Source organism: Bos indicus, chromosome 5 (genome assembly GCF_029378745.1).
Source record: "Bos indicus isolate NIAB-ARS_2022 breed Sahiwal x Tharparkar chromosome 5, NIAB-ARS_B.indTharparkar_mat_pri_1.0, whole genome shotgun sequence".
NCBI lineage: Eukaryota > Metazoa > Chordata > Mammalia > Artiodactyla > Bovidae > Bos > Bos indicus.
The window spans coordinates 59,092,617-59,104,689 of NC_091764.1; positions in this window are offsets into that span (position 1 = coordinate 59,092,617).

Genomic DNA, 12,073 nt, shown 5'->3' on the forward strand with positions numbered 1-12,073 from the left:
GCTCAGGAAAAAAAAAAAGAAAGAAAGAAAACCAAGTCCACAGGCAATGCATATATTGAAGGACTGATATAATTAACATAAAGGGGTCAGTACAACATGGAAGTAAGTAAAATTCTTATATGTAGAAAAGATAGGAATAATATAATCTGGAGTAGTCAACAGTTTTTAAAGAAATTGGAGGATGTAAAGAAACATTGTGTCTGAACTTATACATACATATGTAAGAATACATTTTAAAAGATTGAGGGAATTCCCTGGTGGTCCAGTAGTTAGAACTCCATGCTTCCACTTCCGCTGGCACCTTTTCCATTCTTTATCAGGAAACTAAGATCCCCTGGGCTGTGTTGTGACTAAAAAAAAGAAAAGATTAATTGAAGTAAAGTGACACAATATTTTTCCTTAAGATGTTTGTTTTTGTCATGTTTTCATTTGTTTATTTACCATATATAAGATATGCAGATGACACCACCCTTATGGCAGAAAGTGAAGTGGAACTAAAAAGCCTCTTGATGAAGGTGAAAGAGGAGAGTGAAAAAGTTGGCTGAAAACTCAACATTCAGAAAACGAAGATCATGGCATCTGGTCCCATCACTTCATGGCAAATAGATGGGGAAACAGTGTCAGACTTTATTTTTTTGGGCTCCAAAATCACTGCAGATGGTGACTGCAGTCATGAAATTAAAAGACGCTTACTCCTTGGAAGGAAAGTTATGTCCAACCTAGATAGCATATTGAAACAGAGACATTACTTTGCCAACAAAGATCCGTCTAGTCAGGGCTATGGTTTTTCCTGTGGTCATATACGGATGTGAGAGTTGGACTGTGAAGAAAGCTGAGCGCCTAAGAATTGATGTTTTTGAGCTGTGGTGTTGGAGAAGACTCTTGAGAGTCCCTTGGACTGCAAGGAGATCCAACCATTCCATTCTGAAGGAGATCAGCCCTGGGATTTCTTTGGAAGGAATGATGCTAAAGCTGAAACTCCAATACTTTGGCCACCTCATGCAAAGAGTTGACTCATTGGAAAAGAATCTGATGCTGCGAGGTATTGGGGGCAGGAGGAGAAGGGGATGACAGAGGATGAGATGGCTGGATGTCATCACCAACTCGATCGATGCACATGAGTCTGAGTGAACTCGGGAGTTGGTGATGGACGGGGAGGCCTGGCATGCTGTGATTCACGGGGTCGCAAAGAGTCGGACACGACTGAGCGACTGAACTGAAACTGAACTGAACTAATAACAATTTTTGAGTATAGCAGAGCCAGTCAAGAAAATTGATAGCAATAATGGTATACTTTCAGTGCAAAGGAAATGCAAAAAAAAAAAAAAAAACCTGTAAGCAGGATCTTCAAGTACTAGAAATCAATACTGCTATAGTCATTGATCATCACAGGAATCATACTGTAACTCTAAAATCCGGTTTTGAAAAATCATCGTAATACTCATTCTACAAAGACAAACCAACTCAGTGCATTTGCACAGGTTAAATAAATATGAAAGGGAAATACATTTAAAATAACTGATATTCTTTTAATTAAATTATACATCCAGAATAGTTCCCACTTGGGAAAGATGACTATATATGCATATTAACACAAATATTCAAGTTCCAGGGGGGAAATTGTGAGGAATATTAGAATGAAGAGATCTAATGTATGAGAGAGAATTTAGAATTGACTATAGTATGTAATTATGTGTCACTGGCAATTTTTGAAGATACAACCTGTGAATAGTTAGAGAATATATACCAATCTCTGCCTTAGGTTAATATATATGTGCATATATATGCTAATGAATATTTAGTTAAAATACATTTTCATTTTATACATATTCATTTAGGTTAATTTATATACATTTAGGCTAATTTATAAATATTAAAGTTATATATTTATACATACAATGGTTAATACCTGTAAGTTAATTTATATTGCTCTATTCATATGTTTTAAGTTCAATTATTTTGTTTTTGTTTCATATGTAGATTTGACAAGGCTCACAGAGAGTAAGGGCTTCCCTGGTGGCTCAGCTGGTAAAGAATCTCCTGGCAATATGGGAGACTTGGTTTCCATCGCTGGGTTGGGAAGATTCCCTGGAGAAAGGAAAGGCTACCAACCCCAGCATTCTGGCCTGGAGAATTCCATGGACTATATAGTCCATGGGGTTACAAAGGGTGACCTCAGACAAGACTGAGCGACTCCCACTTTTCACAAGAGTAATGAGGAACCAGTCAAGGGAAATAGAATTCATCCTCTTGGGATTGACCCACAATTACAAGTTGTGATTTTCCTGTTTCTCTTTTTCAGTTACACATTGAGCCTGATGGGGAATGTAATCATTATCCTCCTCACCCTGCTGGATATTTGCCCCAAACTCCAATGCATTTCTTTCTTTGTAGTTTCTTGTTTTAGAAATCATATTCATAACAGTATGTATTCCCAGATACCTGGTCATCATGGTGACTAAAGAAAAAAACATTTCATATAATTGTGCAGCTCAATTGTTCTTCTTCCTTTTATTGTGAGTTGCAGACTATTACTTTCTGGCTGCCATGTCCTATGACTGCTATGCTGCCATCTGCAAACCACTTCATTACCCAGTCATCATGAACAGCAAAGTTTGTTATCAGCTTGTATTCAGATCTTGAGTAACTGGATTCCTCATTATCTTTCCTCCGTTTATCATGGGACTCGAGCTGGATTTCTGTGCTTCCAAAGTAATTGATCACTTTATGTGTGAAATGTCTCCTATCCTGCAGATATCCTGCACAGATACACATGTTCTGGAATTGATGTCTTTTAGCTTAGCTATGGTAACACTTGGGGTCACATTGGTATCAGTGATTCTTTCTTACATTTACATCATTAAGACCATTCTGAAATTCCCTTCAGCACAGCCAAGAGCCAATGTTTTTTCCGCCTGTACTTCCCACCTGACTGTTGTCTTTCTGACATATGGAAGCTGTATCTTTATGTATGTTAAACCATCTACAAGAGAACAGGTAACTGTATCCAAAGGTGTAGCTTTGTTGTGCACTTCAGTTATCCCTTTACTAAATTCCTTCATTTACACCCTAAGGAACCAATAGGTGAAAGAAGTCTTCTGGGACAGGTTACAAAAGATCCTGCGTTGCTCAAAAAAACAGTTATTTAAAGGCCACAAGGCATAATATTATCACAACAACAACAAAAATATGTTTCATGCATTTGTTCTGGTCACGTTTTCCTACTTGAATACTTATTTCATAGAGGACATTCTCATCAAGAATCTTATAGCTCAGCTTCACCCTTATACTTTATTCTTTCTAAGGAAAACATTCCATCCTGCTATAATAATTTACTCTCTCAAGTCTGTAATTTAAGTGTTAAATATCATCTCCTTATGGCTTATCAGTGTCTAAAAATCATGACTGAGTAAAATATGCTTTGTGTAAGTGTGAGGCTCTGAGAGTGGCTCAGATGATAAAGAACCTGCCTGCAATGCAGGAGATGCAGGTTTGATCCCTGGATTGGTAAGATCTCCTGGAGAAGGCATCTGGTCCCATCACTTCATGGGAAATAGATGAGGAAACAGTGGAAACAGTGTCAGACTTTATTTTTTTGGGCTCTACAATCACTGCAGATGGTGACTGCAGCCATGAAATTAAAAGACACTTACTCCTTGGAAGGAAAGTTATGTCCAACCTAGATAGCATATTCAAAAGCAGAGACATTACTTTGCCAACAAAGGTCCGTCTAGTCAAGGCTATGGTTTTTCCAGTGGTCATGTATGGATGTGAGAGTTGGACTATGAAGAAAGCTGAGCGCCTAAGAATTGATGCTTTTGCACTGTGGTGTTGGAGAAGATTCTTGAGAGTCCCTTGGCCTGCAAGGAGGTCCAACCAGTCCATTCTGAAGGAGATCAGCCCTGGGATTTCTTTGGAAGGAATGATGCTAAAGCTGAAGCTCCAGTACTTTGGTCACCTCATGCGAAGAGTTGACTCATTGGAAAAGACTCTGATTCTGGGAGGGATTGGGGGCAGGAGGAGAAGGGGATGACAGAGGATAAAATGGTTGGATGGCATCACTGACTCAATGGACGTGAGTTTGAATGAACTCCGGGAGTTAGTGATGTATAGGGAGGCCTGGCGTGCTGCGATTTATGGGGTCGCAAAGAGTGGGACACGACTGAGCAACTGAACTGAACTGAACTGGAAAAGGAATGGCTGCCCATTCAGATATTCTTGCCTAGGAAATCCAATGGACAGGGGAGCCTAGCAGGCTATAGTCTTTGGGGTCACAATTAGTCAGACATCACTGAGCGACTAACACTACCCCACCTTTTTTTCCTGTTTATGTGTATCTTGCTGTGTGTAATTTATTTTATATTTATTTATTTATTTATTATTTTTTAACTTTCAATATTGTATTGGTTTAATTAAATATATATTTATCATGTATCTATCTTATTCCCAATACTGTGAGGGGCTCATTCCTTACTTTAAGAAGCTTGCATTATATAAAACAAAACAAATCAAAACTGTTCTGTATTGCTATCCAGTATATAACTAGTGTTGCAACAAATATTGACAAAAGTATTAAGGGACATATTGGGTGGCTTCTGAGTAATCTTGGAGTTCAGGAAGGGATTTCAGGAGACAGTGAAAATTATGCTAATTATGCTGTCCCTAAACATATATAGAAGGACAGTATACTGAGACAGAAGTATATGCAGATACCAGAGAAGTGTTAGAGAACCACATGCATTTAGAGAATTATTACATGCAATGCTTAGACCAGGATTTTGAGATATTCACCCTGTTCAATAAAGGCTTAAGCACATACACCACATGGAACATTGCACAGAGTATTTTTATGCCTCTAATTCTCTACATGTAAGGTAGTAGTAACGTAACCAACATCTCACGGTTCAGTAAATATATAGTATTAGAAATACCTAGCACTCAGTAAAAGAAAAGGGTTTTTCTTAAACAATTCAAAACACACACACACACACACACACACACACACACAATATTGTAAGGCAATCATCATCCAATTAAAAATAAATTTAATAAAACTGTTTAAGCTATTACTTGTATGTTTTTAAAAAATGGTAGTAACAACATGAAGGGTCTTGTTTGCTGGAATAGTCTTCTGGACTGAAAGTTGATGTAACAATTAATTTAAAATGATTGTATATAAGAACCACTTAGATAGTCTCATAATATGATTTCAAGGTTTTATTCCTAGTGAGTCCAAGGCATTATGTATAGGAAACCATCCATACAACCTCAATTAATATACACTCAGGACATTTTGAGGTGCGTTTCATTAACTGATATTTCCACAAAAAAAAAAGAGAAAGAATCATCGAAATTACATGTAAGATGTAAGATGTAAAATATTGACATTTCTTGCTTTGGGGAAGTTACTCCTGAAAATGATGTTGTATATGACTAATATTAAGGCAAAAGGAGCAAGTGAGGGAAATATTTCTCTTAACTCTGGAAAAGTTTTGAAGTTTAGTATATAAATATGACAGTGGCTCTACAACACAGTCAGAGATACTTAGGGAAAAAACAATGAGAAATTTTATTAAACTTATTATTTGAGGGGTAATGGTGCAGGGGGAATATAAATCCTCCTTGTTCATTCCCCATTTCCACTCTCAGACAATATATATTGAATAAATTTAAAGAAGCATTTTGTAATCATCTCATAAAGTGTTAATCACACAGAAATTATGAAAAAAAGGCATATTTATCCATGAAGGATCAGATTTCCCAATTGAACGAAGATGAATTAACTGAAAGATATTTTAGATGTTTTACTGTAATAATTCCTATTTTCTATGTTCCTCCCTAAGTAGATATGGGTTTTGCCTTTGGTCTAATTGTTAAAAATATTGTTAATAGTTAATTAAGTCATCCGATTATAATGTAGGGAAATGATATATTACCATGTTTTCCATCACCCACAACTCCTCTTTCTAACAAGCCACTACTCCCCTCAGAAGTTATGGTTTTATGTGGTCTTATTTTAGTGTGTGCATATGTGTGTGTGACCTGTCAGTAAATTTCCTCTCAAAAAGCCAAAGCAAGGAGAATAATATTTTATTTTATATGTTTGGGAGTACTGTCATAGGTTTTAACCAGGAGCTAAATTATAACTGTTTACTCTATTGCTTCTTAATATTGTACTGAGAATCAGAGCTGTCTTATCCCCAGATATTGAAAGTTTCTCTCCAAAAGACAGAACCTTCACTGTTGAGAATGTAACATGGGAAAGTTGACATTCTCATATCTCACGCCCCAGAATTTCCTCCACCCACTTTCCCAATAACCCAACCAAAGAGACTTTCTTAGTTAAATCATATCAGCGAACTACATTGTCATTTCATCCTAAAGTGGACTCCTTACTTTACATTTTCCACCAGACCTCTTATGAGCATGTTTCACATGGAAAAGTTGAAGTGTGAGATATCAGATCAATAGCTTTGACCTGATCATATCACTCTACAGTTACAGTAATTTTGATAATTAAACTTAGCTTTTCAGATGGAATAACAAAGAAATAGACAATTAAGATTACCGTTAAAGTGAGATATACCAAGATATACAAGTTGAAGAATAAAAATCTATTTTTCATCTCAATAGACACAGAAAAAGTTTTTCCACATATTCTTTAGATCCATCCATGTTGCTGCAAATGGCAGAATATCACTATTTTTTCATGGTTACATAATACACCATTTGTAGCAACATTGAATGGACTAGAGATTATTATACTTAGTGAAATAAGTCAGATAAAGATAAACTTGTATGATATCACTTATGTGGGCAATCTAAAAATCAAATTATACAAAGTACATAGCAAAACACAGATATAGAAAACAAACTACTGGTTATCAATAGGGGGCAGGAAGAGGGTAGTGGCAAGATATGATTATGTTATGGATATTAAGAGATACAAATTTCTATGCATAAAATACATAGGCAGCAAGGATATTTTGTACAGCAAAGAGTTTTATAGCTATCTTGTAAATCTTTTAAAGAACTATAATTTGTAAAAACTAAATTATCACACTGTATACAATAGAGTAATATAATATTGTAAATCCATTGTATTTCAATATAAATATTTTCACTTTTTAGTTAAGATAATTCTCTCATTTCCTTACAGAAAAAAAAAATTGACCCTCCAATATTAATTTTATTATACTGTGATGATTATGCCCCTGGGGCAAAAGAGCATAGAGAAAGAAAAGGTGAAAAAGAGACACAGAAACAGAGAGTGAGACAGAAGAAAAAGAGAGAGATTGGACTGGAGGACCAGATGAGAGAGATTAGATTTTAGCCAGATGAAATTCTATTTTTCTGAGAATTTCTTAATCAGCTTCATCCTTATACAGACTTCATTATCTGAGGGCCTGCATTGTATCTTTATATGTATAAATATAGCTTCTCTTGATCTTTATTATATAAATATTTTATCATATATATGGATTTATTTTATCTCTGAGAAAAGTAACCCCATTAATCTCAGATTACTTTCCTTGGACCATGTAGACAATTTGTGATAAAAGACTTCCATTACAAGGACAACAAACTTACCTTCATTTTTATTATTATCATTGACTTCATCATTAACATTACCACATTTCTAAAATATTCAAGTGTATGTATAAAATAAATTTAAATTTCATACTAACAAACAGAAATATCTATATATTTTTCCAGTTTTTAATGTATCATTAAAATGAAAAAAAATATTTGTTATAGACAGCACTATATTCTCACTTTATATTCAACTCCTTTACCCTACTGTGTAGGATACAAAGGATAGATACCTGAAAAGTTTATTTTGAAGATTCAAAATCAAACATATCCATTGAAAACTGCCAGTGACTAATGTGTGGTGAAATGAGATATTTTCCAGATGAGATAAAACTCTAGGTATGAGATGAAAAATTATGGGGCTCTAATATATAACCTTGTGTTGTTGGAAGAGGGTGTTTGCTATGACCAGTGCTTTCTCTTGGCAAAATTCTATTAGCCTTTGCCCTGCTTCATTCCGTACTCCAAGGCCAAATTTGCCTTGGATAATTCTGTCGTTTTTCAAATTGCATCCAAGTACTGCATTTCAGACTCTTTTGTTGACCCTGATGGCTACTACATTTCTTCTAAGGGATTCCTGCCCACAGTAGTAGATATAATGGTCATCTGAGTTAAATTCACCCATTCCAGTCCATTTTAGTTTGCTGATTCCTAGAATGGCGACGTTCACTCTTGCCATCTCCTGTTTGACCACTTCCAATTTGCCTTGATTCATGACCTAATATTCCAGGTTCCTATGCAATATTGCTCTTTACAGCATTGGACCTTGCTTCTATCACCAGTCACATCCACAACTGGGTATTATTTGTGCTTTGGCTCCATCCCTTCATTCTTTCTGGAGTTATTTCTCCACTGATCTCCAGTAGCATATTTGGCACCTACCTACCTGGGGAGTTCCTCTTTCAGTATCCTTTCATTTTTCCTTTTCATACTGTTCATGGGGTTCTCAAGGCAAGAATACTGAAGTGGTTTGCCATTCCCTTCTCCAATGGACCATATTCTGTCAGACCTTTCCACCATGACACGTCTGTCTTGGGTGGCCCCACATGGCATGGCTTACTTTCATTGAGTTAGACAAGGCTGTGGTCCATGTGGTCAGATTGGCTAGTTTTCTGTGATTATAGTTTCAGTGTGTCTGCCCTCTGATCCCTCTCACAATACCTACCAACTTACTTGGATGTCTCTTACCTTGGACATGGGGTATCTCTTTATGGCTGCTCCAGCAAAGTGCAGCCACTGCTCCTTACCTTGAACGAGGTCGCCCCTCCTGACACTGAACATGGAGTAGCTCCTCTCGACACTCCTGCGGCCATGCAGCCACCACTCCTTGGACTTGGGATGGCTCGTCTCAGCCGCCACCCCTGACCTCAAGCGTGGGGTAGCTCCTACAGGCAAAAACAAGACCAGGAGCGACTGTGGCTCAGATCATGAACTAAGGAGGTGCCAAATTCAGACTTAAATTGAAGAAAGTAGGGAAAACCACTAGACCATTCAGGTCTGATCTATATCAAATCCCTTATGATTATACAGTGGAAGTGAGAGATAGATTTAAGGGACTAGATCTGATAGACAGAGTACCTGATACCATCAATGGAGGTTCATGACATTGTACAGGAGGCAGGGATCCAGACCATCCCCATGGAAAAGAAATGCAAAAAAGCAAAATGGCTCTCTGAGGAGGCTTTACAAATAGCTGTGAATAGAAGAGAAGTGAAAAGCAAAGGAGAAAAGGAAAGATATTCCCATTTGAATGCAAAGTTCCTAAGAATAGCAAGGACAGATAAGAAAGCCTTCCTCATGGATTAATGCAAAAAAATAGATGAAAACAACAGAATGGGAAAGACTAGAGATCTCTTCAAGAAAATTAGAGAGACCAAGGGAACATTTCCTGCAAAGATGGGCTTGATAAAGGACAGAAATTGTATGGACCTAACAGAAGCAGAAGATATTAATAAGAGGTGGCAAGAATACAAGCAAAAACTGTATAAAAAAATCTTCATGATCAAGATAATCACAATGGTGTGATCACTCACCTAGAGCCAGACATCCTGGAATGTGAAGTCAAGTGCGCCTTAGAAAGCATCGCTACAAGCAAAGCTAGTGGAGGTGATGGAATTCCAGTTGAGCTATTTCAAATCCTAAAAGATGATGCTGTGAAAAGTGCTGCACTCAAAATGCCAGCACATTTGGAAAACTCAGCAGTGGCCACAGAACTGGAAAAGGTCAGTTTTCATTCCAATCCCAAAAAAAGGCAATGGCAAAGAATGCTTGAGCTACCACACAATTGCATTCATCTCACACGCTAGTAAAGTAATGCTTAATTCTCCAAACCAGGCTTCAGCAATACATAAACTGTGAAATTCCTGATGTTCAAGCAGGTTTTAGAAAAGGCAGAGGAACCAGAGTACAAATTGCCAACATCCTCTGAATCATCAAAAAAAGATGTGAGTTCCAGAAAAACATCTGTTTCTGCTTTATTGACTATGCCAAAGCCTTTGACTGTGTGGATCACAATAAACTGTGGAAAATTCTGAAAGAGATGGGAATACCAGACCACCTTACCAGCCTCTTGAGAAACCTATATGCAGGTCAGGAAGCAACAGTTAGAACTGGACATGGAACAACAGACTGGTTCCAAATAGGAAAAGGAGTACGTCAAGCTTGTATACTGTCACCCTGCTTATTTAACTTATATGCAGAGTACATTATGAGAAAGGCTGGGCTGAAAGAAGCACAATCTGGAATCAAGATTGCCAGGAGAAATATCAATAACCTCAGATATGCACATGACTCCACCATTATGGCATAAAGTGAAGAACTAAAAAGCCTCTTGATGAAAGTGAAAGAGGAGAGTGAAAAAGTTGGCTTAAATCTCAACATTCAGAAAACGAAGATCATGGCATCTGGTCCCATCACTTCATGGCAAATAGATGGGGAAACAGTGGAAGCAGTGAATTTATTTTTCTGGGGTCGAAAATCACTGCAGATGGTGATTGCAGCCATGGAATTAAAAGATGCTTCCTCCTTGGAAGCAAAGTTATGACCAACCTAGACAGCATATTCAAGAGCAGAGACATTACTTTGCCAACAAAGGTCCGTCTAGTCAAGGCTATGGTTTTTCCAGTGGCCATGTATGGATGTGAGAGTTGGACTATAAAGAAGGCTGAGCACAGAAGAATTGATGCTCTTGAACTGTGGTGTTGGAGAAGACTCTTGAGAGTCCTTTGGACTGCAAGGATATCCAACCAGTCCATCCTAAAGGAGATCAGTCCTGAGTGTTCATTAGAAGGAGTGATATTGAAGCTGAAACTCCAATACTTTGGCAACCTGATGCAAAGAGCTGACTCATTGGAAAAGACCCTTATGCTGGGAACGATTGAGGGGACAAGGAGAAGGGGACAGCAGAGAATGAGATGGTTGGATGGCATCACTCACTTGATAGACATGGGTTTGGGTGAATTCCAGGAGTTGGTGATGGACACGGAGGCTTGGAGTGCTGCGGTTCATGGGTTCACAAAGAGCCGGACACGACTGAGCAACTGAACTGATACATATATCATCAGAACAATTTTGAGGATACCTTCTACCACTCAGAGGACAAAGGCCTTTCCACATGTTCTTCCCACATGATTGCCATCTCCATCTCTTATGCCAGCTGCATTTTCATGTACATGAATCCATTAGCAAAGGACGGGGTCTCTTTGAGAAGGGAGTAGCTGTGCAAAATATCTCAGTTGCCCTCGTGCTAAACCTATTCATCTGTACCCTAGGAGTCAGCATGTCAAGAGAGCCTTCATGGACATGGCAAGGAAGAATGTACTTTTCTCAAGGAAATTAAAAAATAAAAGTCCTATTTCATAAATTAGAGGCATAATGAAATGCAATTAAATAAACTCAGAACTTTTCAAAATCTATTAATTTTCATATTGTCTCCAGAGTTATTTTTCATTACTCACAAATTCATTGACAGCAGCTTTGCAAGCATGTTATATACATTTTTTTTTTCTTTTCAAATTCCCATCCTTCTCTCATTCACTTACCTTCTTTTGGACTCAGCTTTTCATTCTGTGCTTCCTAATTAGTGCCAGGGGTAAAGTGTCCACTGCCAATGCAGGAGACTCAGGAGACACAGGTTTGATTCCTGGCTGGGGAAGACACTTTGGAGTAGGAAATGGCAGCACACTCCAGTATTCTTGCCTGGAAAATTCTATGAACAGAGGATCCTGATGGGCTACAGCCCATGCTGTCACAAAGACCTGGCATGACTGTGCAGCTGCACACATGTGTTCCACTCTGTAACTATGAAACTGCCATTTCCTTCTTTGAAACTTTTAAAATCCCATTTCTTCCACAATATATTTTGGGAAATTGAATTCAGACAGAAAGAGGCAGAGCAAGAATGCACAAGAGAGATTTCTTTCTAGAAATTCAGGAGACAGTAAATCATTCTAAATACTATTTTTAATTTACTATAGAAGAT